Source organism: Atractosteus spatula, assembly GCF_055471065.1.
Source record: "Atractosteus spatula isolate fAtrSpa1 chromosome 10 unlocalized genomic scaffold, fAtrSpa1.hap1 SUPER_10_unloc_9, whole genome shotgun sequence".
Lineage (NCBI taxonomy): Eukaryota > Metazoa > Chordata > Actinopteri > Semionotiformes > Lepisosteidae > Atractosteus > Atractosteus spatula.
The window spans coordinates 413,849-437,723 of record NW_028296629.1 but is presented as its reverse complement, the minus strand read 5'-3'; the positions used below and the strand labels follow the sequence as shown (position 1 = coordinate 437,723).

The 23,875-nt window shown below is 41.5% G+C and overlaps 3 non-coding genes across 3 annotated transcripts; 1 reads left to right on the top strand and 2 right to left on the bottom strand.

Moving 5' to 3' along the window:
• Positions 1-7,802: 7,802 nt before the first annotated feature.
• Positions 7,803-7,874, top strand: trnap-agg (transfer RNA proline (anticodon AGG)). The gene has a single exon. It is a non-coding gene; the product is annotated as a tRNA-Pro (tRNA).
• A 758-nt stretch (positions 7,875-8,632) lies between these two features.
• trnaa-cgc (transfer RNA alanine (anticodon CGC)) lies at positions 8,633-8,705 on the bottom strand. Its single transcript has one exon. It is a non-coding gene; the product is annotated as a tRNA-Ala (tRNA).
• A 3,008-nt stretch (positions 8,706-11,713) lies between these two features.
• On the bottom strand, positions 11,714-11,826 carry trnal-caa (transfer RNA leucine (anticodon CAA)). The gene is made up of 2 exons: positions 11,789-11,826; positions 11,714-11,759 (listed from the first exon to the last, which is right to left on the bottom strand). It is a non-coding gene; the product is annotated as a tRNA-Leu (tRNA).
• Positions 11,827-23,875: the final 12,049 nt, after the last annotated feature.

The window sequence follows — 23,875 nt, the reverse complement described above, 5'->3', positions numbered from 1 at the left end:
CGTTGCTCATCCTCGGTTAACCATATATTCTCATATGCCATGTTCTAGACGTCCCATTTATATTAAAAAGTTCTTGTAAAATGCAAGATTTTAAGACTTTTTATGGTCAGAAGGCAAGGTCGTGGTAAATATGCAGAAAGTGCCTGTGAACTTCTGTTTTGTCTTATTTACTTATTGTGTTTGTGTTACTGTGAGTTTTGAAAATTGGTTTACAATTTTCTGAAATGTGTTTCACACAAAAATGTTATTTGGATAGTCACTACTTACATATTCCCATTTACTGAGGATAAATACAGTAATCCATCCCGATTAGTACTTTTAAAAATTACTGTAAAGAGCCATCTACAGGCGAAAGGCGGCATAACATCACAGCAGCAGCATTTAAGGCAGAAGAAGAAGCTGGCGAATAAGAAGCCAGCTTCAGCCTCGTTAATGCAATACCATTGGGTGAAGTGGAAAAATATTTCTTGCTCTGAATCCTAACATTTTTATAGGAGGTGTTCTAGTACTTCTTGCCTCAGATAAAATTGCCAATACACTTATTTCTACTCCATCAATAGCAGCAGCGTTATCGGTACTGAGTCCTAAATGTACGTCCTGTCATCATATAAAATGTCAAAAGTTTCAACTGCATTCAACTGATCAAAGTTCTCTTCGATGACAGTTATAATTTTATCTAAAATACATCCGAAACAAATTTGCACTGTTTTTTTTATCCAGAAGAGCATCATCATGAGACTCAAAACATACCTGTTTTTTCTTCTTTCCAGGAGGAAGGATTGTTCAGATGCAAACATTGGTCCAAAATCAATGTACTCTCCTATCGCTGTTGCTTCTTTAAATCCTTCATTTGAACGTCGATATTGAGGGATGATATCGTACAAATTGTGGTTTTCTTTTAAAGCAAATTATATTAAAGTATGAGCCTCTGTTATACTGTAGTTGTCTTGGAAGTTTCGAAAGGTATAATATACCCCCTTGTGCCCTCAGCTAAAATATGATAAAATACAACAAAATTTATTTACATAGAACAGCACTTATGGTTACATGTATATTAAAATTAAGATAAATATACAAAAGTATTAAAATACAAATGTACAGTCCTAACATAATCATGCTGTCCAACTGTCTTTTTTGCTTGTCAAGTTCTCCAACAAATCTGTGTCGTAATTTTAAATATTCTAACTAAGGATGCATCAAGAGCATAAATGAATTCTTCTGCCAGCCGTTCAGTCCTTGGCTGAATATGATGTCCTTGAATGTTGGTCATTATTGGCCATTCCCAGTGATATTGACTTACATACTTAATTGTTTAACAAAAACATTCACATGTCTTGCAAATATCAAGTGGGTTAAGGTTTTGCTAAGAAATCCGAATAAGTAGAGATGAGGTTTACATTGCAATAATGAGAAGTGCATTTCTGGGTGGGCTCAAACCACTAACCTTTCAATTAACAGAGACTCACATGTGTCCCTTTTCTCCATTTGCAAGCTTAAAAAAAGAAAATAATGCTTTTTTCTTACCAGCCTGCGATATACAAGGCAAGATTTGTATTTCATCTTTCACAAGCTGTATGAATTTCATGAAAAGCAAGTTGTTCCAGAAAGAAAATGAAAACTTGCGTTAAACAAAATCAAGCTGTACGTAATCATCCATAGTGATTCATTTTGTAAGACAAGCACTGCTGGGATTTGAACTCAGCATCTCCTGTTTTAAGAGGAAAGCATGTTAACCAAATCAGCCAAAGTGCCATCAATGGATCAACACCATGTCTGAGTCAGTGATTGCAGCTGACAGTCACTGGAGGACAGTTCATCGTTCAACAAGTCAGCCTGCATAATGAGGGGGAAGAGACTGACTTCTGTGATGCAGTATCGACAAATACTAACCTTCTGTCCAACTGTTCTCTGCTGCATTCTGGATTAGCAGGTAAATATTGGTTTCCATGAATGTGTAGGGGTTTTGTGTATTTACTGGGACAATTATTAATTGTAGCAGTAAGTCACAAAATGATTCTTTGATGGCTATTAGAAAACCGACCTTGTGAGTTAACTCATTAACGCACACACACAGATACTAATACACTTATTAATACATAAAATGTGCATATAAACATAACAGATCTTAAGAGTGTGGGTTAGCAGAATACAAAAGGTATATATTAAATCATGAAGAGTTCCAAACCAAGAGGGACATACATTCAGTATACCATTCATTTAGACTGTTTCGTAAATGAACTGGGATTACAACTTCTACACTAGATACTCAAAAGCAAGTACATCACTCATAGGTATTAGATTGATATCAATTGTGGTTGAGGTAACAATTGAATTCTCGAACTGTAATGCAGAATGTTGAATACTCATCCGATCTGTGTGGATTCAGATCTCCCGCGGACACAAAGAAGTAGTGGCAGGCTGTTGCTGTGTGCAATCGGCACTCTCTGGCTCGGTGCCAGGCAGTGGCCGGTGCGGCTGGCGAGAAGGAGAGGAGGGAGAGATTCCTGCTGCGATGCGCTGCTGATGCTCTTTGAAGACCGGCTAGTTAGTGTTGGCTGAAACTAGCAGAGCTTGTGCATATGGAAAGTGACTGCGGGTCCAAGCCAGTCACACTCTTTAGATGGGAAGAAGACCAGTTCGTTCCCGATGTAGCGCTAGCCCTGAATCCTGAGATTCAGCTGTCGACAGTTCCGACCGTAGTTCACTCGTTGATCAGGCGAGCTTTGGCGGTGGAGTACCGGTGGTTCACGAGGCTGTCAGCTGGGCTAACCTTGGGCAGATCTTTTTGTTAGGGGCACCTTCTGGGCATTGTGCTGCCTGTTTTATCTGGAGGAACTACGGTAGTTCAGTGGCTTAAAGTTCCGCGGGCATTCGAGACCCACGTGGGGTTACCCTGCCCTACCAGTTCCTGATTGGCTGATTGAGGTGGAGGATGAGTAACAGTGACCTCTGACCTTAGGGTTGTAAACCTTGGGATGAGCCTCTCCCATGGAATCTCCCAGACAGTAAGGCGCCAGAGATGACCATTTATTAGGGTGGCTGGTGAATCTCAGCCTTGGGAGCTGTTCCTTATCAGGAAACTCTATCAGCTAGCAAAACACCTTAAATGTGAACCAGATGGAATGGCCTCTCTGTATCCAGCTGCACTGAGATGAGGGAGAGAGGGACTGGCAAGGGAGCAGCAAACTTAATTCCTGTATTTTAAATACGCCTTGCCGCTACATAAGTGTCCTTAGAAGAAAAATATCTTCTATGATAGTGGTACAGTCCATCAAACCCCTCCTATAGCCTTTCAAAGAGAAAAAAAAAAAACTGACAACAAAGTATGTCTATGTGTGGTAATCAACCAGGTCTTACAAACATTCTTAAACCCTTCCACCTCCTTTCACTGCAAATGATTTGTACATGTTAGAAGGTTAATTTTGGCTTCTGATATTATGGTGGATTAAGAGTCCTGAAATCTTTGTAGAAGTACAAAGATGAAAGAAAGGGCAGTGTAATCATGGCCAAGAAAAGGCAAATGTTGGACTATCTGCTTGGATTGAATGGAGCAAAACGCAGGCAACTCCTTGAGCAGAACCTGCTTCACCCTTCAGACTGGGGTTTCTGAAGATCTGTACATTTGAACTTTCAAAGTGACTAAAGTAAAGGAGTTTTCCCTTTTTACCACATAATTCCCACAGATCAACACTAACAGAGAGCCTAATTCCAGCCAGGATTCAATCACTGTCTCTCAGGCATCCCAGCAGTGGATTTCATGACTTCAGAAAGCCATCTTCACTAGTGGAGAACTCAATGCTCTGAGGTTTACTGGCAGAGTCTCACACTGGGTAATGTTAGATGTTGATAAATAATGTCCTATGGAATTCTACTGTTGATAAACTCTACTATGGAACTGCGATGTGTCTTGAAAAAAATCTTCTATGATAGTGGTACAGTCCAGCACAGCCTTTAAAAGAGAAAAAAAACAAGGTAAGTCTGTGGTGTAATCAACTAGGTCTTGCAAACATACTTAACCTCTTCCAGCTACCAACATTACAAATGCTGTTTACACATTAGATGGTTATTTTTGGCTTCTGATATTATGGTGGATAAAGAGCCCTGGAATCTTTGTAGAAGGACAAAAGATGGAAAGAAAGGGCAGTGTAACCATGGCCAAGAGAAGGGAAATGTTGGAGAGATCTTTTTTCATTCACTTTTTATCATTGTTTTTCCAGCCCAACAAAGATCAACATATATGAGCAGGCGTCCTGTGCCAAATCCAATCTGCCTTCCTTCCAAGCATAAAGGAATGTGAGTGAATTAAATATTGACATATGAAAATACACAAAAATATGCAATCACACTGTAGTGTGCTCTCTGAAGGCACCAGTTCTGTAGGGTTTGGGCATTTACTGGGACAATTATTAATTGTAGCAGTAAATCACAAAATTGATTCTTTTGATGGCTTTAGAATCCAACCATGCGACATAACTCGAACAACGCACACACACAGGTACTAATACACGAGGATACATTTATTAATACATAGAATATGCATATAAACCTAACAGATCTTATCGAGAGGGTTATCAGAATACAAAAGGTATATATTCAGTCAGATACAAAGTGTTACACATATCAAAAGGACATACGTTCAATATATCATTCATTTAGACCGTTTCGTAAATGAACTTGGTTATAACTTCTATATTAGATTCTCAAAACAAGTACATAACTCTTAGGAATTAAAGTGATATCAACTGGTTGGGATAACAATTGAATTCTCTAGCTGTAATGCAGTGAAGTTGAATACTCATCCAATCTCTGGGGATTCAGATCTCCTGCAGACTCAAAGAAACAGTTGCAGGCTGTTGCTGTCCAATCCGCGCTCTCTGGCTCGGTGCCAGGCTGTGCTGTGCGGCTTGTGACGGTGTGGTGCTGATGCTCACTGACCGGCTGGTTAGTGTTGGCTTTAACTAGCAAAGTTTGCGCACAGGAGAAAAGATGACTGTGGGTCCCAGCAAGTCAGGAAAAAGACCGGTTCGTTCCTGATGAAGCGCTAGTTCTGAATAGTGATTCAGCTGTCCACAGTTCCGACCTGTTCACGAGGCCTGCTGCTGGTGCTAACCTCGGGTGGATCCTCTGGTTACTCTCTGGCAACCTCCGCTCTAGACTCTTAGAACAAAGGAAAGTTCTGGCACTCGGACACACTGGCCGTTCCGTGGTTGTCCGGGCTGAGTCTCAAGATGGTCAGGAGGTGCGCTGTGAGAATGTCCTGCCCTTGGGAGCCTTCTGCTCCTGGGCCGTCCTGCCCTGGAATTCTCCTTTGAATTCCCTTTAGAAAAGTCCACAGAATTCTCCTGAATCTTACTACAGGCTCTCTGTGTTGCCTGTTTTTACCTGGAGGAACTCCAGCTCGTTGATTGGCTGAACGTTCCATGGGCATCAGAGTCCCACGTGGGTTACTTGGCCCTACCAGTCCCTGATTGGTTGATCAAGGTGAGATATGAGTCATTTACTCCTGACACCTAGGAATGCAGTCCATCTGGCACTCCCTAGACAGATAGGCGCCAATGGATGACCATTGATCATGATAGCCAGGCTTAGCTAAGTGCATCCCCCTTTGGGAGCTGTCCCTTATCAAAGGAAACCTTAAATCAGCCTGCATGAATAGTTTCTCTGTGGCTGCACCACAGAGATGAACAGAGATGGGGCCTCATTTGGGAAGGCTCAGAACACTTAATTCTTTCTTATTAATAAGCCTCGCCGCTACAACACATATGCAGTTTGAGCAAACATAAGACAATAACCAAGTACCACAAACTACCAGGCATCTAGTATCATTAGCAGTTCAGGTGGGGAGCTGCGTCACCATGTGTAGGCTGCAAAGGAACAAGTAATAGGTCTATTCCATGCTTAAAAGAAAAGAAAGAAAACACAACATTTCAGCCGTGGAGCCCTCACACCTGAAGAAGGCTCCACGGCTGAAACGTTGTGTTTTCTTTCTTCTCTTTTCATCTAGTGTCATTAGCCTTTTAACAGTTCCTGTCAAAATAAAATAGAAATGGAAAACATTCTAGAGAGAGTTTGAAATACCAAGGTACAATTTAAAACATATCTCTTCCACTACAACCACAATATTTTGGAGAGATCGTTGAACCTCACTGTTCTGACATGTCCGTTAGCCTACGTCCTGCTTCAGCAATGAATGTGGCGGGGCATATTCTGAGGGAGATGAGGTCAATCAGGTGGCAGGAAAACCACGCTATGCTTTTTGCTTTTTTTGAGATCCTGAAAAGGACAGAGGGGCCATGTATATGTGTGCAGCTGGATATGTAATTGCAGGTGGTGTAGCAAATTCTGCTGAAGCCCCACTGCCTGGTGTGGACGGTAGCTGTGCATGTTGCAGCAGAATTGTGCATGTGAGATCAAGGGGGCATGTCATGTGTTTCAGCACTTCACTCCCTTCAGTAGCACATGATTCCCTGAGTTCTTTGGATGACCTGTGGACCGATCTTTCACGATGAAGAATTCCTTAAGAAGAATAGATCTCAGCCCACCATCCCAATGCCTCCGTCTCAAAACACCAACCTCCCACTGCACTTAGTCTGCAAGGCAGTCCTTTCAAGTGTGATGACGACGCTGGGACCTTCGTTGCCTATTGTACGAGCTGAACTTTTGTGCTCATCAATTCAACGCTCTTTCCATCAACTCATCTTGTCTTTTGACGCTTCGTGTTTTGCGCTCCTTTGACTATCGGCATATCGGGTGACTGCAAACACTGAAGTTCTTGCTTACGGAGTGTGGAACATTGTTTTCAAGTGATCGCTGTTCTGTCATGCTGACGCCGAGTGAATCTTTCTTTGGCAACATGGGCAGGCCGACAGCAGCGCGAGCGAAAGTAATGGCAAATTTCTTGACTTATTTCTGAATGTGAATGTTCTTTAGGAAAGGGATGCGGCGTTGCTTCTCGCCCGTGTAAAGGTCACGCATTCCAGACGTGGTTATGAGTGAACAGTTGGCACAAGAGTCTGAAAAGAGCAAGAGAGGAAGCAACCCTGCCCCATGTGAGGAACAAACTCACGACCTTCAGATTATGAGATTGACACACTACCTACTACGCCAATGAGGCCGGCTGCAGTGCATGTGTCGGAAAGTTTGCCTCACGTGAATTTCAGTCACCTATACACTAATCTTGCGACGCCCTCTGCTGGATGTTGCATTTGCCTTTTGATCTCACCGATACTTTTTTGGTCTGTTTCTGTTGCGAGTCCGTCTTTCAGATCTCACCTAGCACAAGTCTCTCTGGCTGAAGTGGCCTCTCTGCTTCAGCATCGTGCCCTCACTCAGCCATTAAAAATGTCACTCGGACTTCTGACATGCTGACATGAAATGTCAAGAGAGAGTGGCGGAGACGCTTAAGCCAGAGAGAAGATGAAAAGGGGGCGTGGCTGCGAAATGCTTGACAGCTGCACGATGCTCTCCATGAAAGGCATGACCACAGGCTAAAAGACACCTTTCAGCACATCAAGCTCTAAGCACACACCTAGAGAACGCAGGAATTGATGCTGCTACTTCCCACATGCAAGGCAAGCGCTGTACCATACAAGCCAAACCCGCTTGCTGGGGCTTATGCCTCGGCGTCACCTAGTGCCACTTGTTCCCCTCTTACCAGGCAAAGTTCACTGCCCTTCGTCTGCAAGGCAGCCGTGTAATTGCGGCTTTCTTGACTTATTGATGAAGGTCTGACTGGACGAGCGAATGACGCCTCTCCCCCATCCTCAAGCTCACTGACAGATTGAAATAGCCAATGTTGCCGTGGCTCGTTGGTCTAGTGGTATGATTCTCGCTTAGGGTGCGAGAGGTCCCGGGTTCAACTCCCGGACGAGCCCTCGTGTGCTCTTTTCCTCCTCTTCCACAAGACTGGGAACTGATATCCACATCACTTCGCAGCGTCTGCTTATGGCAAACGATGGAATGTGACTAATGACTGAACGAGCCTGGCGAATTCTCATCACGTGGCACAATGAGAGCGTGCAGTCAGCTCTCCAAGGCGGCAACCTCATTGCTCGTTCAAAAGAACACGTACTGAAAACTCATCACCACTATGTCGTAGATGAGCACCGCGATCGCTTGTTGTCATGCGTCCTTACTTGGGAAATGCAAAAGCAAAAACTGCCCTCTCTCAGCCACCGAAACGTGTGCGGCTCGCCTTGCGCTCTCTGCGCCTCGCATATTTGTGGAGCTGTCTGCTCTTCTTTCTGTTGAAGTACTCAAGTTACGGGGCGTCCTGCAGCCTATGATGTTCTCACTGAGAGCTTTCAAGATTTGAAGGAAAACTACGAGCTTGATGGCTCAAGTCGAACAAATGTGATTGTTAAGCAATCGATGATCAAAAGCACGTCTTCTAACAATTTGTGAGAGTATTATCAGCACTGTTTTCACTCGGATATACTTCTCACTTGCTAAGCTGACAAACTGGACGAGAAAATGCTGGAGACGCACTCAGTGCAGACTGAGGTTGGGAAGGAGGTGTGGCCCTTCAACGCTTGACAACTGAAGGACATTCTCTCCACAACGGAGGAGCACCTATCAGAAGTCGCAGAGGCTAAATTAGAGCACCGGGCTCCCAGAGCTCCAAACTCAGACCTGGAGGATGCGGGAATCGATCCCGCTATCTCTCGCATGCGAAGCGAGCGCTCTACCATTTGAGCTAATCCCCCGCGCTTCATGCTTCTCGGCATCATGTCTTAACGCCTCTGCCCCTCTTGCCAGGCACCGCCCACTGCCCTTGGTCTGCAAGGCAGTCCTTTCAAGTGCGATGACGACGCTGGGACCTTCGTTGCCTATTGTACGAGCTGAACTTTTGTGCTCATCAATTCAACCCTCTTTCCATCAACTCATCTTGTCTTTTGACGCTTCGTGTTTTGCGCTCCTTTGACTATCGGCATATCGGGTGACTGCAAACACTGAAGTTCTTGCTTACGGAGTGTGGAACATTGTTTTCAAGTGATTGCTGTTCTGTCATGTTGACGCCGAGTGAATCAGTGTTCTGATGTGTGACAGTGACAGTGAAGCTCTGCTCTGTGTGCTTTAGGAGAGCTGATGTCCTCTGTGAAAGAAGAGGCCCCAGAGTACTATGACGATGCTGTAACTATACCTCAGAGTCCAGATGCCTTGTCAGGTGGGTTATTTCAGTCCAGTCCCAAAGAGAAACCTTGTACCAATCCCAGAAACTCTGAGTCTCTCTCCTCTATGTACTGCAGACCACATCACACTGAGTCTGTTTATTCTGCTGCCAGTGTCCAGCTCCTCTTCAAATATTTCACAAGGATACAAAGCATTGCCTTCTCTGTTCTGATACAGGCTGCACTGTTGTCAGTCACCATCTCAATTTAAAAAAATGGAATGGGTTTGAAATGTATTATATAATCAGGTTGCCTGATCCCCTGTATTTTAAATCTGATGTGTAACAGTAAAACTGTCTCTGTGTGCTTCAGGAGAGCTGATGACTTCTGTGAAAGAAGAGGCTCCAGAGTACTATGATGATGCTGTAACTGTGCCCCAGAGCCCAGACACAGTGTCAGGTGAGTTATCATAAATAAGACTTGGTAGTACACTCTGTACCAGCCTGCATTAGCCTTTGTCATTAGAAATAAACACTACCTGGAAGAGAAATAGTCTCTGACAAGCCAGTATGTGTCAGAATGACAGCGAGATTACTGACCTGCTCTTCTGTTCACAGGGAGACTCCTCTCTGATGCGGCACCTTCTGGATACAGTGTGGATGACAGTGAGGGAGACCCCACTTTAGGTAAAGGGGACTACAGCCAGGGATCTCGGTGTGAGTGAGGTAGTTCAGGGATGAAGAAGATGATCCCCAGTAATCAATCGCTGTGCCAATCTCATCCAAGACAAGAGGGCACCAGGTCTAAGTGGTGGCTCAAATTGTGCTGTGTCCTGCATGGATCAATAGTAGCTAATACAGAGTCCTGATTGCATACCTCAGATGTCAGATCTAAGTGGGGAATTGATTCTGTTTTTTTATGTTCTGCTAGAGTATCTATTGGCTTGCCTTTATCAGCTGTGTTGGAAAGATAATCTGTGCTTCGTCTCAGGAAAAAATCATCAGTACTGTCATTTTATTCTGTGCGTATGGCCGTTATTTAAAGTATATAAAAATCACGAGTTCATAGATTTCTCCAAATATCAACGACACCTTGTAAACCTGTGATAAGAATTCCTTCAATCCAATAGTTTCACTCCAGGGAAAAGGCAGGGAAACATAGAGAATTCTTATTTAAAGACAACATCCGTATTGGATTGCATGTAAGCAGGCATCACTCAGAATTCCTAATATGATTCTGAATTCAGTTTTGCAGTTCTTTAGTGTTTTACTACTTTCAGAGAGTCCTTTATTGACCTTGCTGAAGCAGAGAAGCGACATAATCACAAATGTGACCAGTTTTTTTGCTGTTTCTGGTTAATAATGATTATTATTTTGTATTTTGATTAGTATTTTTCGTAGCATTCTTCTTCAGCTTTTAAGTTATTTGGTGAGCAAGAACCACTGAGAACGAATCTGAATGTGTGAGCCCATTTCAAAAAATAAAAAAAATAAGTTATATAAATCAAACCTTTTCTTCTGTAGTAATTTCATTTGATATTAAAATTAGTCCTGATTTACAATTTTTGGACATGGTTCATCTTAAATAATTTTGTAATAAGTTTCAGTTTAGGAAAATCATGCCCCAAAGCTACCAAAACTGGTAATGTTCACATAATGTGTAATGCAATAGCAGCAGTTGGGGTGGGAAACAAAAGGCATCTTTTGGTATGAATCCTAAAACTTCATAGATGGCGTTCTAGGATTTCTTGCTTCAGATAAAGCTGTCAATACAACATAGATTTCTACTCAGTCAATATCAGCAGTGTTATCACTACCAAACGCTAAATATAGATCCTGGCAATACTTCATGAGTTGTTCATTAGAAAATTGTTTATGTTTTTTTTTAACATATTTTCAATACCAGACAAAAAGTCGAAAGTTTCAATTTCATGCAACTGATGAAATCTCTCTTCGATGGAAGTTATAAGTACAGTACATCCAAAATACTGCGGAATCAATCAAATTTACATGTTTCTTGTGGATCCAGAAGATCATTTTGAGACTCAAAACATGCCTGTCTTTTCTTTTTTCGAGGACGAAGGAGTAGGAGCAGGAGTAGCAGTAATGGCAAGAACATGTTTAGAGTTCAGCACTTCTCATTTCTAATGCGGAGCCATCGACTCGGAAAGCACCAGCCCCGATAAAATAAATTGCAGAATTGCTGCCTACACGCTTTGAATTGCTGGCATTCTCTGAAAGCGTTCCTTTTTGAGGGTTCATGAAATTCCTCACATTTGAGCCAACACTAAAATATTTCATTTGGGGTCGCCTAATTCATAGTGCAAACCGAATCTACAGGGGAATGGTGTGGCACATGAAGCCGTTTGTTATTCTGTTGTGAGGTGTGAGGGGCGGAATGCAAATCGAGTTGGTGAATAGAAAATGAAACAGGAGTCACTTCTTGAGCTACAAATTCCAAAAAGTATGAAAACCTGTGCATTTTAACAGTGCAGAATACTCACAAATTGCACTGAGTTGCTTGCTTTCTTCTGCTGCTTTTATATTTCAGTCATTCACTGTCAGCTAGCACTGGAACAATTCAAGAGAGGTAAAAACAGAAGCAGTCAGGAGTGGGGTTTGAACCCACGCCTCCATTTGGAGACCAGAACACCCAAGCCAGCTGAAAAAACACACATCCTTGAGTCTGGCGCCTTAGACCACTCGGCCACCCTGACAAGCAAAAGCAAGGTGTGTGCTGAATGCACCAGTAGTTGACTAAACTGAGATTCTTCCCTGAAATTATTTGCTTGCGAAGAGCCAAGTTGCCTTGAATGGATCTTGGAATTCAAATATACGGATGGATTGTTATTTGGTTGTGAGTTTTGAGGGGCGTATTATAAATTGAGTTGGTGAAAATGCGCTTTTTGTTAGTCTGTCGGGAGGCTGCACAAGGTGTTTAGAGGGAGAACGTCTAAAAGACAGGCTCTCTATGTTTAACATCAAGGCAGATTTATTTTTTCTCAATGGAAATGCTCATCAGCGCTTTCAGCTTTACGTAGGGAATAACATCTGCTGAGATCACTTTTGAGCCAGTGCACATGGTAATGTGCCACCAAGTACATTTAATATTGGCTGTGGTAGCGAGCTGCTTTTGTTTGTGAGGCTTTTACTTCTTCAAGCTGAATTATCGGCAGGAGTAGTTTATTAAATCTTTGCTCATAGCGCTCCATCAGAAATACCTTGTCCATGTTCAAAAGAGATCAGAGGATTTACTTCATACTTTCACATAGCATACCTTACACGAAAGATTTAAATGGGGAATTGATTGTGCTTCTTGATGTTGTTCCTGTGGTTGCCTTGGTTACAATGGTGAACATTCTTCCACGTTCTGCTAGAGTATCCACTGGGTGGGCTTTATCAATTGGCTCGGATAGGTCATCAGTGCTCCGTCTCCAGAAAAATAATCAGCACTGTCTTTTTTCTGTGTGCATGACCGTCTTTTAAAACATATAAAATCACGAGTTCATTGATTTCTCCAAATAACAACAATACATTTTAACCCAGCGGTTAGCATTCCTCCAATCCAATAGTTTTACTCCAAGTAAAAAGCAGCGCAATATATAGAGAGATGATATTCAAAGATTTCAATGTTCTTATTGGATTGCCTGTATGCAGATATCGCTCAGAATTGCTAATATGATTTTAATTCAGTTTTTCTCTACTACTTTCAGAGTTTTTTATTGACCTTGCTGAAGCAGAGAAGTGACATAATCACAAATGCGACCAGTTGTGCAGCTGTTTCTGGTTAATAATGATTAATGCGAAAAAAAAACAGCTCCTTGCATTCAGAGCAAGAGCAACCAACATGCTCACTTGTTGAGTTGGGTATTTTCCAAGCTACTGTTCCTTAGTTGTAAAGTTATGTGGTGAGCAAGGACCTCTGAATCCATCAAGAAGACAGGAAAACTAATATCGCACTGCCGTCTTGTGTACAAAATATTTGTTCAGCTCTAACGTCTGTGTGCGTTGACAAGGCATCTCAAAAGGATGTATTAAATAAGAAAATGATCCTTTATGATACCATTCCTGTGGTTGGAGCGTTGTTTCGCCCTTTTACATTCTACAATTTTTACAGACAAGGTTTTATCACTGGAGTTGTACAGAACAAGTGTGCATCAGTCCATGAAAATCATCAGTACTGCTGTTTTTTAACGCTTGCGTTAAAAGACAAAGCAAAGGATATAACCTGTAAATGTCTTCATGTCTTACAGGTTATGAAATACAATTTCTTCCTTTCTTAATAATTTCTTAGTATTGATAGATGCTTTTTTGGAATTTTAACAAAATCACAATTACAGACATTTGGGGTTAAACTGTTATTCACATACTCTAACAAAGAGAAACGTTAGTGTCTTCCAGTTTGTGAGCCCATTTCTCAAAATATAAAAAAAATAAGTTATAAATATTGAATTGTTCTATTTTGTAGGCTTGCATAGTCTTATTCATATTTCAGTTAAACATTTTCTTCTGTAGTAATTTCATTTGATATTATATTAATCCTGATTTACAATTTTTGGACATGGTTCATCTTAAATAATTTTGTAATTAGTTTCAGTTTTGGAAAATCGCACCCAGAAGCTACCAAAACTGGTAATGTTCATGTAATGTGTAATGCAATAGCAGTATTTTGGGTGAGAAAACAAAAGGCATTTCTTGGTATGGATCCCAACACTTCATAAGCGGCGTTCAAGGACTTCTCGCTTCGGATAAAGCTGTCAATACATCATAGATTTTTACTCAATCAATATCAGCAGTGTTATCGCTACCGAACGCTAAATATAGATCCTGGCAATACTTCGTGAGATCTTTGTAAGAAAATCCAAAATACTACAGAAGCAATCAAAGGTATACGTTTCTTTTGGATCGAGAGGAGGATAATTATGAGACTCGAAACATGCCTGTCTTTTCTTTTTTTGAGGACAAATGGATTATTGAGGTGTAAAGATGGGTTCAAAACCAATCATCTGCTATTGCTGCTGTTTCTTTGATAGTTTCTTCAAATCCTTCAACTGATCATCGATATCGAGGAATAATATTACACAAATTGTGGTTTTCTGTTAATTGCCAATTTTATTGTAATTACATCTTTGTTTACAGATGTCTTGCATGTATCACAAGGTATAATAGTCGCTGTGCGTCCTCAGCTAAAATGTTTTAAAAAGTACGACATAAGTACAATATGCTTAACAACATTTATGGTTATATCTATATTAAAATGAAGGTAAATATACCAAGATATTAAAATACAATTTTAAAGTCCTAACCTAACAATGCTTGTGAAGTTTTCCAATAAATCCGAACTGTAATTTTGAATTATTATTGCTGAGAATGCAAAGAGAGTACAAATATCAAATTCAATGAGTGAAAATACAAAAGTAGTTCACTAAACTGAGTTTCTTCCCTGAAATGATTTGCTTGCGAAACACTAAGCAGCTTTGAACGGATCGCGGGAATCAGATATAAGATGGGTTAAGAGTGTGCTTTCCAACTTTTGAGTAACATTTTTCTTTGATAGGGCGGAGTTGTCTTCACAATCTGGGTTAAATCAAAAGGAGTGACGTCAGTACAAAACAGCTTTCCTTCTTGGGGAACAACGGTTGTGTTCCATATTTCTAACTATTTTGGTTTCGAGATCTCAATTTAGTGTGAAACATAAAAGCCAGCCGGCTAAATGGTCTTTCAACTAATCGCCCGTGCAGGGATCAAACCCCAGCTGCTGGTACGAGTAGCGTAAGGCTCTGCAACATGCAGACGAGGAACTAATCTCTGCTTCTTCATTATATACACAGTGAGCTATATTTGCAAGCCTACTGCCCCCTACGGGCTCTGTATTTCATTGCGGTACAAGACCGGTCGTGGAGACTTCTCGGTCTCGGTGAAAGTGATACACTCCGTAAAATTTCAAGACATTCATTTGTTTTTAAAGGAAAATCACCAACAGCGGCCGAGATCTATTGGAGGTTTTTTTTTTCATTCTATACTGCGATTTCTGAAGGGTACCCTGTGAAAATACGAGTTTTGACGAGAAGGGATAGACATATATGGTCAGCAGGCTTGGGGAATTGGACCTTATGGTGAAGGCTGCGGGCTCAGCAGCAGCAGACCCTGATCAGTATCGGTTGACTCCGATATTTACCTTAGTGTCGATATACTAAGATGTTTTGGTAACGAGGAAGGAGGGACAAAGCAATTTGGCAGAATGTGTGCTATTTTGTTGACTATAAATCCCCACATGCTGTGTTCAGAGGGTCATTATTAAAAAAAACGTAACAGTAAAATCTCTTGTACTTCACGATTATGAGTGCCTGTTACATTGTGTCTCACACCTCAGTGTCAGAATTGTGAGACGATTTTGTAATCAGCAGAAATTGCATTCACCTTTTCCCAATGCATTCTCACATGCCATTTTCTCCCATGCCATGTTCAGAGGGTCATATTTTTAAAATGGTACAGTAAAATGTCCTGAAGTTCAGGATTGTGACAGTCTGTTATATTGTGTCTCACACCTTGATGTCAGAAATATGAGACAATTTTAAAATCAGGAGGGAGGGCCCTAGCAATATAACAAACATTGCATTTACCATTTGACAATGTATTCTCTCATGCCATGTTCAGAGGGTCGTATTTAAAAAACGGTACAGTACAATGTCCTGAAGTTCAGGATTTTGATAGTCTTTTCCATTGTCTCTCACTCATCTGTGTCAGAATTTTTAGACATTTTTATAACCAGGAGGTAGGTTCACAGCAATAAGCAGAAAGTGTGATCACCCTCTGCTCATCCTCAGTTAACCATATATTCTCATATGCCATGTTCTAAATATCCCATTTAAAACTGCTATATTAAAATTTCTTGCAAAATCCAAGAGTTTGAGACTTTTTATGACCAGAAGGCAAGGTCGTGGAAAATATGCAGAAAGTGCCAGTGAACTTATGTTTTGCCTTTGTCTTATTTACTCGTTGTATAACATGCCAGATTGTATTATTGTGAGTTGTGTTTCTGAAATGTGTTTCATACAAAAATGCAATTTGGACAGTCTCTACTTACATATTCCCCTTTACTGAGGATATGTACAGTAATACATCCGGATAAGTATTTTTAAAAATGACTGTAGAGAGCCATCTACAGGCGAAAGGCGGCATGACATCACAACAGCAGCATTTAAGATGGAACGAAAAACGCGAAGAAGCTGGCGAATAAGAAGCCAACTTCAGCCTCGTTAATGCAATAGCATTAGGTGAGGTGAGGTGGGAAAAAAAGCAAATTTTATGCTTCAAATTCAATACATTTTATTTATTATGAATGTGCCGGAAATTTTTCAGTACTTTAGAGGGTTCTGCCATTTTAGATGTTATGCTGTTCCTGTCTGATTTATCAAATGTGTCATTTAAATCTCCCGTCATTTCTATATCAGTCTGAAGGCCTTGAAGTAAAGATTGCAATTCATCCAAAAATGCAATTCATCCAAAAAAAGTTTCCCACTGGTGATACATACAAGGAAATGAATGTACATTATCCCCCAAAATCAACAAATTTAAAATCAAATACCTCCCTCATCTGCAGGTGGAGAGAATAATGTCAGAATAAATACAGGTTTAAAAGTCAAGAGCATTGATAGTCCTATTTGAAAATGACACTAAAATGCTCACAATATATTAAAAAGCTCTGTAAAATAATAAAAAATAAAACAAGGTAAAAATAAATAATACACAGTTATAAAGCTCAGGAATTATCAATGGGAAGTTACAATGGGTTGATATGATTTAAAAAATAAAATGTTTGAAAAAAATCCACTTACAATATGCTAAAAATGGCAAGAATACTTAAAACAGGTGTGTAAAATTAAAAAATAAATAAAACAAGTTAAAAATAAATACTAAATGGTTTTAAAATTCAGGAATGTGATTGGTCAGATGCTTACGATGAGTGCTGCTGGTGTTTCGTGTGATTTACCGAAATGAAAAAAATATTCAATTTAAAAAACGGCAAGAGCTCGTATGAAAAAAAAGTTCTTCAGTATCTTTGTTGTAACAGCTGCACCAGAACTAGTGTATTCATATACATCAGAAAAGTAGCTGAACTTGACTGATTTATATTCAGTTATATGCATTGGGGACGAAAAGGAGACTTACAGTGCCTTGCGAAAGTATTCGGCCCCCTTGAACTTTTCAACCTTTTGCCACATTTCAGGCTTCAAACATAAAGATATAAATTTTTTATTTTATGTGAAGAATCACCAACAAGTGGGACACAATTGTGAAGTGGAACGAAATCTATTGGATTTTTGAAACTTTTTTAACTAATAAAAAAATGAAAAGTGGGGCGTGCAAAATTATTCGGCCCCCTTGCGTTAATACTTTGTAGAGCCACCTTTTGCTGCGATTACAGCTGCAAGTTGCTTGGGGTATGTCTCTATCAGTTTTGCACATCGAGAGACTGAAATTCTTGCCCATTCTTCCTTGCAAAACAGCTCGAGCTCAGTGAGGTTGGATGGAGAGCGTTTGTGAACAGCAGTTTTCAGCTCTTTCCACAGATTCTCGATTGGATTCAGGTCTGGACTTTGACTTGGCCATTCAAACACCTGGATACGTTTATTTGTGAACCATTCCTTTGTAGATTTTGCTGTATGTTTGGGATCATTGTCTTGTTGGAAGATAAATCTCCGTCCCAGTCTCAGGTCTTTTGCAGACTCCAACAGGTTTTCATCCAGAATGGTCCTGTATTTGGCTGCATCCATCTTCCCCTCAATTGTAACCATCTTCCCTGTCCCTGCTGAAGAAAAGCAGGCCCAAACCATGATGCTGCCACCACCATGTTTGACAGTGGGGATGGTGTGTTGAGGGTGATGAGCTGTGTTGCTTTTACGCCAAACATATCGTTTTGCATTGTGGCCAAAAAGTTCGATTTTGATTTCATCTGACCAGAGCACCTTCTTCCACATGTTTGGGGTGTCTCCCAGGTGGCTTGTGGCAAACTTTAGACGAGACTTTTTATGTATATCTTTGAGAAATGGCTTTCTTCTTGCCACTCTTCCATAAAGGCCAGATTTGTGCAGTGTAAGACTGATTGTTGTCCTATGGACAGACTCTCCCACCTCAGCTGTAGTTCTCTGCAGTTCATCCAGAGTGATCATGGGCCTCTTGGCTGCATCTCTGATCAGTCTTCTCCTTGTCTGAGCTGAAAGTTTAGAGGGACGGCCAGGTCTTGGTAGATTTGCAGTGGTCTGATACTCCTTCCATTTCAAGATGGTCGCTTGCACAGTGCTCCTTGGGATGTTTGAAGCTTGGGAAATCTTTTTGTATCCAAATCCGGCTTTAAACTTCTCCACAACAGTATTACGGACCTGCCTGGTGTGTTCCTTGGTCTTCATGATGCTCTCTGCGCTTTCAACAGAACCTTGAGACTATCACAGAGCAGGTGCATTTATACAGAGACTTGATTACACACAGGTGGATTCTATTTATCACCATCAGTCATTTAGGACAACATTGGATCATTCAGAGATCCTCGCTGAACTTCTGGAGTGAGTTTGCTGCACTGAAAGTAAAGGGGCCGAATAATTTTGCACGCCCCGCTTTTCATTTTTTTATTAGTTAAAAAAGTTTCAAAAATCCAATAGATTTCGTTCCACTTCACAATTGTGTCCCACTTGTTGGTGATTCTTCACATAAAATAAAAAATTTATATCTTTATGTTTGAAGCCTGAAATGTGGCAAAAGGTTGAAAAGTTCAAGGGGGCCGAATACTTTCGCAAGGCACTGTACATGGATTTTATTAGGTTTTAGGAATCAGAAAATTTATTTGTACGTTTATGCCTACGAGCAGAAATAACTTCCTGCTTTCAGCGCTTTTATTGTTTCTGCTTGTAACCTCGAACAGAGAAACCCGGTACTGACTCACAGAAACGCCCCGGAGTTTCTGTGTTTCTGGGATTTAAGAGGGATGTACTGTATGAAGACAGTAAAGGGAGTTTTTTTTCCCGCTGTAGAGTATGAAGGCGGTGTGACGAGTCTGGAGGGTGGAGACGCGCATTCCGCACGGGGAGCGCAGAACAACGAGTTTCCCCTGCAGCTCACCGAGTCCTGTCCTATATAACCGCTGAGCCTGGGACACACTGAATCTCTAACCAGCGTTGGCGATGTAAAGGGTTAAACCCAGAAGTCGAGAGTGGAGTTTTTGTATAAGTGTAAGATTAAGGGAATAGGGTTTTGGGGAGTTTGGTGCACAGAAGAGGTTTCGGTTTAGGTTTAGTTTGCTTTTGACACATTTGTAACGGCCATGGCGGCCTGTAGATTCGGCATGCGCCGTTACTTTTGCGCACGTTTGGTGAATAAGGGTGGTGAGGGTTCGGCTCACTCGGGTGATATTTCACGGTTGGACTTTTTAAGGAAGGTGTTACAGAAAGGATTAAGGCATTAGATGTCAAATGCTTAATCACTTTTCTGAAGGGAATTGGTTTTGACATTAGTTTCAATCGGCGAAGTTACTGGAAGAATTTTGGATGAAAATAGAGGAGAAAAAAAGATGTGGGCCTAATTAGAATGTTTGAATGGCAGAAGCTGATGGATCTTTCTAATGTGGTGTGAGCCTGGTCAGTACCTGGAGGGGAGACCTCCTGGGAAAAACCAAGGTTGCTGCTGGAAGAGGTGTTAGTGGTGCCAGCAGGGGGCGCTCACCCTGTGGTCTGTGTGGGTCCTAATGCCCCAGTATAGTGACGGGGACACTATACTGTAAACAGGCGCCGTCCTTCGGATGAGACGTAAAACCGAGGTCCTGACTCTCTGGGGTCATTAAAAATCCCAGGGCGTTTCTCGAAAAGAGTAGGGGTGTAACCCCGGCATCCTGACCAAATTTCCCATTGGCCCTTACCAATGATGGCCTCCTAATAATCCCCCTCTATGAATTGGCTACATTACTCTGCTCTCCTCCCCACTGAGAGCTGATGTGTGGTGAGCGTTCTGGCGCACTATTGCTGCTGTCGCATCATCCAGGTGGATGCTGCACATTGGTGGTGGTGGAGGGGAGTCCCTATTACCTGTAAAGTGCTTTGAGTGGAGTGTCCAGAAAAGCGCTATATAAGTGTAAGCAATTATTATTGATTAATAGGACTGTGATTGTTCGCATGTTTAATGAGATGGTGATGAAGGAAGATGTTGTGACATGGTTGTCTAAGTATTGTTTAGTGAAAGGTGAGCTTCAGAAAGTCTTGGATGATGATGGCATCTGGAACTGTTCATGGAGAGTACCTGTTTCATTGCATGAAGACAAAAAATGGTTATGGTGGATTTAAACACATTCCTTCTTTGATTGGATTATGTGAAAATAGAGGCCTTGTGTTCTACCAAGGGCAGCCAAAACCGTGCAGGAGATGTGGGGAGCTGGGTCACTTTGTGGATGCCTGTACAAAGGTGGTGTGTGGTAAGTGCAAGGAAACTGGACATGCATATACTGAATGTACAAGCGTGAGGAAATGTAATCTCTGTGAGTGTGAAGGTCATGTGTTTAAAGACTGTCCAAATTCCTTTGCAAATAGAACAAAACTGGTAAGACCGATGCAAAAACAGGAAGAGTTTGAAGAGGTATTTAGGGCTGGAGCAGTGGTTCTGGATCAGGAACTGGATGTGGTTGACGTTGAAGAAAGTGGTGAAAAAGAGAGCGAGGGTTCAGAATGGAGTGAAGGAGATGAGGCTGAGGTAGAAGAGAATGATAATGTTGCAAAAAGTGAGGTGGAATCTGATTTGATTGGTAGCATCTCTTCCAATAGCCTGCCACCTGTGGAGACTGAAAGTGCTCAAATGAAATGTACAGAACAGTGGGTGCAGTCTAAAAGAGACATTGGATTTAGAAAATGATTTAACTCCGAGCAGAGTGAGGGAAGATCATTTTCCAAGTCCTCAGGTAGGTTCTCCCATGGGTTTAGATGTCTCCAATATATGTGATCTTACTGACCAAGCTTCAGAACCAGAGACTCAAGGATGGCAGGTGGAGAAATATCCTATGGATTGTGGGGGTGGTGGAGGAGGAGACAATTAAAGCAAAAGTGGGGGGGGGAGGCCTGTATAGTAGGTGTCTATACACTTGAATGATTGTAGCCAGATCTTTTAGTCTCCCCTGGTCCTACTTTAAGTATGGCTCTTAATATTGTGTCCATAAATGTGAGAAGCATTCGCTCCAAGTTAAGGGCAAGGACTATATTATCATTTGTGAGGAAGGTAACTGCTGATATTGTGTTGTTACAGGAGTGTGGGTTACCCTTTAAAAACTGCTATAAGGATATGGAAGAACTGTGGACATTGGGCCGATCAACCTGGTGTGGGTCCAAAGAAAATAAATCTGATGGTATAGCTGTTCTAATTAAAAATAAGATGGTAGAGGTACGACAGCACCTTGTAATGAAACCAGGGAGAGCACTGGTGGTATATCTGGGTTTCATGAATGTCTAATTTAAACGCTTAAATATATATTGTCTGAGTTGCTCACATGACAGATATGTCCTAATTCAGGAACTGAGTATATTTATTGGGATGGGATTTTAATTCTCTTTTAGAAAGAGAAGGCAGAATAACGGGCGAGAGACAGGTCCAATTTGATAAATCATCAATATTATTGCAAACATTATGTAAAGATTTTAAACTGAAAGATGGCTTCAAACTTCATAGTCAGGGGAGGGCAGGTTTCACATGCCACAAGTCTAATGGGACCCAAGGCTCACGCATTTTGTTTTGGTACTTGATTTTACTTGCATGACCGCAGGCCTAACCCCTGTTTTTTTTTTTCTCTGACCATTGTCTACTGTCATTTACAATTTCTATTCCAACAGCTGTTACTGTGGAGAAGGGTGTGTGGAAGCTCGATATTTTGCTTCTGGAAGGTGAGGTAGTGACGCACAGGTTCAGGGAAAGATATAAGGAATGGCGGTCTTTGTATGACCTGTTTGGCACAAGAGCACAGTGGCTGACCCTGCGCTCTGACCCCCAGCTTCTCTCCCTGTCTGTGTGTCTCATGGAGTTAGAAAGACTACAAGCTGTGCAAACTTCCAAATCTGTAACATCATTTCAAGGGTGTATGATAGATCATTCACAAGATCAAATGGCTGTTTATTATTGTAAGAACTGTAGTTCACTATTGTTCTTTTGACTCTTGAGCTTGCATTATACAGCCGTTGAGTGCATTTTAAACCTAAGAGATATCCAACTGATTCAACCTGTCTGATGAATGTTAAATGGGTTGTGACTTTTGGCAAAGTTTTTTGCAACATTATTTGTTTCATGAATACCATTCATCTCTATAACAACTTTCCTGTACCCTGAACATATGTTTTAAATTGCTTGATCCCATTTGGTGCAACCTTTGCGTTGTACTTGTAATGTGTTGTTTGCATTAGGAGTGTGTTTAATAAGCAGAAAAGAAGCCCGTTTCTTCTATTGCTTCTGATCTTATACAGTGGTCAGAATCTCTCATCCAAAAGCTGATGAGTAGGAGGGGGGGAAATTAGTGCAGATGCACAATCCATAAAAAAACATTAAAGAGCATAAAGGTTTTCATCACATGGACTTGTTTGACTGTTTAGGATTAATGTTTTGGTGGCAGATCAATTAAAGGACAACAACCAGAAACACTGGTTCTCACACTGAATGCATTCTCCTTCAATAATCTTTTTTACCAACAGGTGAGTGGAGTTGCCATGGGCACCAGAATGGGACCCAGCTATGCCAATATCTTTGTTGGCTGGGTAGAAGAACGTTTCTTAGCTTGCTACACTGGCTATGTCCCTGACCTCTTCAAGCGATATATTGATGACTGCGTCAGTGCCGCCACATGCTCCAACGATCAGCTTAAGTGCTTCCTGCACCATTTCACCAACTTCCACCTGTCCCTCAAATATATGGTTAACATATCTTCCACTACTCTTCCGTTTCTGGACATCAACTTCTCCATCAACTACCCCAGACTCTCCACTTCTGTTTATTACAAACCCACGGTTTCATACAGCTATCTCTTGTATAGCTAATTTCACCCCAAACATACTAAAAATTCTCTCCCTTTTTCACAGTTCCTTCGGCTACAACAAATATGCAGCGACGACATCGACTTCCAGAACCAAACCCTCAAAATGTACTCCTTTTTCAACAACAGAGGATACCCCAGCAGTGTTATTGACAGGGCCCTTGCCCGAGCCAAAAACACCCCTTGGACCATCAACCCAATCAGGAACTCCCACCGTAACAACCGCATTCCTTTGGTGCTTCCCTAACACACTTCCTATCCCCAGGACTGTTAACGACAACTTTTCCATCCTACAGGATGATCCCTCCATTGGGGCCCTCTTTTCTGACTGCCCCATCATCTTATATCGTCAATCACCTAATCTGCGCAACCTTCTTGTTCACAGCTCCCTTGACCGCCCTCAGCAACCCTCCACACCAGGTACTTTCCCCTGCAACAGAGCTCGCTGTATCACCTGCAAGTACACATCCAACACCACACTCATTCAAGGCCCCTCAGGACAATTCTGGATCACCCAGATGGCATCTTGTACCTCCAGCAACCTTATTTACTGTATCTCTTGCAGTAAATGCCCAGTTTCTCTCTATATTGGAGAAACAGGAAGGGGACTTGGAGACCGCTTCAGAGAACATGTCAGGGCTGTGAAGATTAAAGATCTCTCCAAAAACCATTGTTTCTCATTTAACCTCTGATGGCCATGACCACTCTAATCTCTCCGT